Raw genomic sequence first — 3,349 nt, 5'->3', positions numbered from 1 at the left:
ATATATCCCTGCAACATCAACCCTGTAAGTGTTAGGGTTAATTTCACTTCTTGTACTTAATTTCTCCCACCTCTGTTGATAAACCTGAAATGGAGAAATAATAGCTGGATTAGTATCGATCTTAGATTTGCCCTTGTCAGTGTTGGGCCTAAGATTGATCTCTTCCTCTTTTATCCCAGAGGCGGAGGAGGGTTGACTTGATGAGGAATCCTCATCAATTGTTGCTTCATCTAGATCATCAAAAGATGATGATAGATTAGCACTTGTTTCTTGAGTTTTAGCTTCCTCAACATCTTGTTTTCCAACCGGTGGTTGCATTTCTTGTTTTTGTAAAACCAATGGTTTTAGCATATCTTGTTTATGAGAAACCAATGGTTTCTCTATGGCCTTCACAATTGGCCCTTGAATAGCAGCCCATAGTTGTGTTTGAGCTTGCATACATCCTGTAATTTGATTAGATATTTTGATCCGATCAGCTTGTTGTAACCTGCCGGCCATTTCAGCATTAATGGCTAACTGGTTGAACTCGGTTTGAAGCAACCCAAGGTGTTCCCTAAGATGCCTCTGCATTTTCATGATGGAATCCACGTCACTGTCTTCCATCTCTTGTTAAGAAATCTACAAGAATATTTTCATGAGATTTAATAATAACAATATCAAAAATATAATTTTGACATAATGCTTGCCATCTTAATAATCTAGATTTCTCAGGTTTAGATTCAATCTTATTTTTTAAGAAAGTTTTTACCTGGGTGTTATCAACCTTTAACGTAAATTTTTTAGCAATTAAAAATAATGGCCATTTTTCGAAAGCCCATTTAACTGCATAAAATTTCTTTTCGTTGATATGCCATCTGATGGCCTCTGATTCTGAAAAAAGACCGCTACAGTATCTGCATGGTATTTCTCCATCCGGAGTGATCTTGGTAAGGACTGCTGCCCACCAATCGTCACTAGCATCCGTAAATAAAACCAGATCATCTTCATCTTCGGGTATAGCCATTTTTGGGAGATTCTTACATATCTCCTTTAATTGGTTTACCCTTTGAGTATGGTCTTCTGTCCATATAAACCTAGCATCCTTTTTTAACAAAGGACTGAACACCTTTCTGTACATTGCTAGGTTGTTAATGAACATCACTGCGAAATTAACTACTCCAAGAAAACTCTAGAGTTGTTTTATGTCTTTGAGTTTATCTGGAAAATTCTTTACCTTTTCCACAATATGGGGTTGTAGAATTATTCCAGTTTCATCAATCTCAATACCAAGGAATTCAATTTTTCTTGTTGCTATGACTGCTTTTTTTTTTTTCAGATAAGACCAGTCCTTCTTGTTTACAAATTTTAGAGAAAATCTCTAAGTGTTTAACATGTTCGTCTATATTTTTTGATGCTATAAGAATATCATCAATATAAACAAACATAAAGTTGAAATAATCTTTAAAAAGGTTATCCATCTTTCTTTGAAATATCTGGGGTGCATTAGCCAATTCCATAGGCATAACTTCCCAAATATAGTGTCCTTGTGGAGTAGAGAAGGCTGTGAATTTCTTACTGCCTTCTTCCATTCGAATCTGGTAAAATCCAGACTTACAATCAAATTTTGAGAACACTCTAGCATTTCGTACACAGCTAATTAGGTGTTCTCTACTCGGTATGAAGTACCCATCAAACTCCAGGATTTTATTAATACCTTGGTAGTTAATAACTAACCTGGGTTTCCCTCTTTTTATTTCATCATGATTTCTGACCAAAAATCCTGGGCTGCTATATGGTGAAACTCCTTCTTTGATTAGACCAAGGTCCAAATGTTCCTTGATAATTATTCTCATATCCCTTTGATCTGTTATGTTCATCGGAATAGGCTTATATCTGATGAATTCATACTCTTTGCCTTCCTTTAGAGTAAGACTAGCTTTGAGTTGATTTCTATCCCACCATGCCAAAAGATGCTCGTTGTAACTTTCTTTGAGCCTCTTTTTGACATCTTCAAAGGATACCTTATTTTCTAACTCTATATCTCTGTGATTTAGAGTCACCTTGAGAAGCTTCATATCCTCTGTTTGGAGTTCTTGTTCTATTGTTATTTTCAATATGGTTTCTCCAAACCTTCTTGGATCTTTCATTTTTGGATGAAAAAGTTGTCCTTTATCACCACGCTGGCTGCGAAATATTTTCGGCAATTGTCGATAAAAAGCAACTTTGAGTCTTTGAACGATAATTTTATGATCAAAAATTGTAGTGAACATAAGTATTCTTGACTCATGTCTTGTATGTACTTCTTAAACATTTTTAAGAAGTTATTTCCTAACAGGATATCAGCTCTTGTATCATGGAAATAGATTGGTGGTGTCTTTACCTTGTACCAAGGTGTTTGACCTGCTCCTCCCATGAGGATTTCTGCTCGTTTTATTCCTTTGCAAAGAATTAAAATTCTTCTAGAGAAATCCCGTCCAGCAATTTTTGGCAATTCTTCTTCACATTCTTCAGGGAAGACTCCTCTTTTTGCTGTTAAAATTCTTCTAGAGAAATCCCGTCGAGCAATTTTTGGCAATTCTTCTTCACAATCTTCAGGAAAGACTCCTCTTTTTGCTGTACAAATTCCTGCTCCCGAGTCAATATAAGCTGCAAAGTATTCAGCCTTATATTGTTCATACAACATTCCTATTGGAATGTATATGGAGAAAGGACTTGTTGTCATTTTTTAAAGGGATTACTAAATGGCCCTGCCATTTTTAACAGACTGTGTTGCAACTTAGTAATCCGATTAAGACTTTTCACCTTTAGTTTTCCTAAGGCTTCAGAAGGTAGAGTATGGTTACTTCTTTCTACTTCTTCGATGCGTCCTAGTAAATCATGTTCATGACTTACTAATTTCAATAGTTGCTTCTTCCTCTGTTTGTAAACAGAGTTTTCGAATCTGTTTAAGGGATTGTCCCTTATCCAATTCTCTTGGTTTTCCATCTCGTAGAATTTTTATTGAATCCTTCAAGTCTTCTCTTTTGCCATAAACTCTATTCCTTTTTCAAGGCGTTTTCATGGTTTATGGTCCTCCAGAAATTTTAGGCCAAGAATGAGCTGATCCATTTCTTTTCCTGGAATTCCACAGATTTGAACTTCCAATTCTCCAATATTTATCACTCCTTGGTAAGTTCCTTTTTCTTGTTGTTCCAAATAGTAAATCGAGTTACAAGGGAACTGATTCCGATGACTTGTAATTTCGAATACTATTTTCACTTCTTTCCATCCTTCTAGAGATCTAAGTTTTCCTATTATAGAAAACTCCTTTTATTCTGGTGGAATTTCTTGAATAGGAGATTTGTCCCATCTCCTACTTGTTATTCGGTCT

This window comes from Henckelia pumila, chromosome 2 (assembly GCF_033568475.1).
Source record: "Henckelia pumila isolate YLH828 chromosome 2, ASM3356847v2, whole genome shotgun sequence".
NCBI classification, from domain to species: domain Eukaryota; kingdom Viridiplantae; phylum Streptophyta; class Magnoliopsida; order Lamiales; family Gesneriaceae; genus Henckelia; species Henckelia pumila.
The sequence above is the reverse complement of the archived record's forward strand: the minus strand, read 5'-3'. Positions refer to the sequence as shown.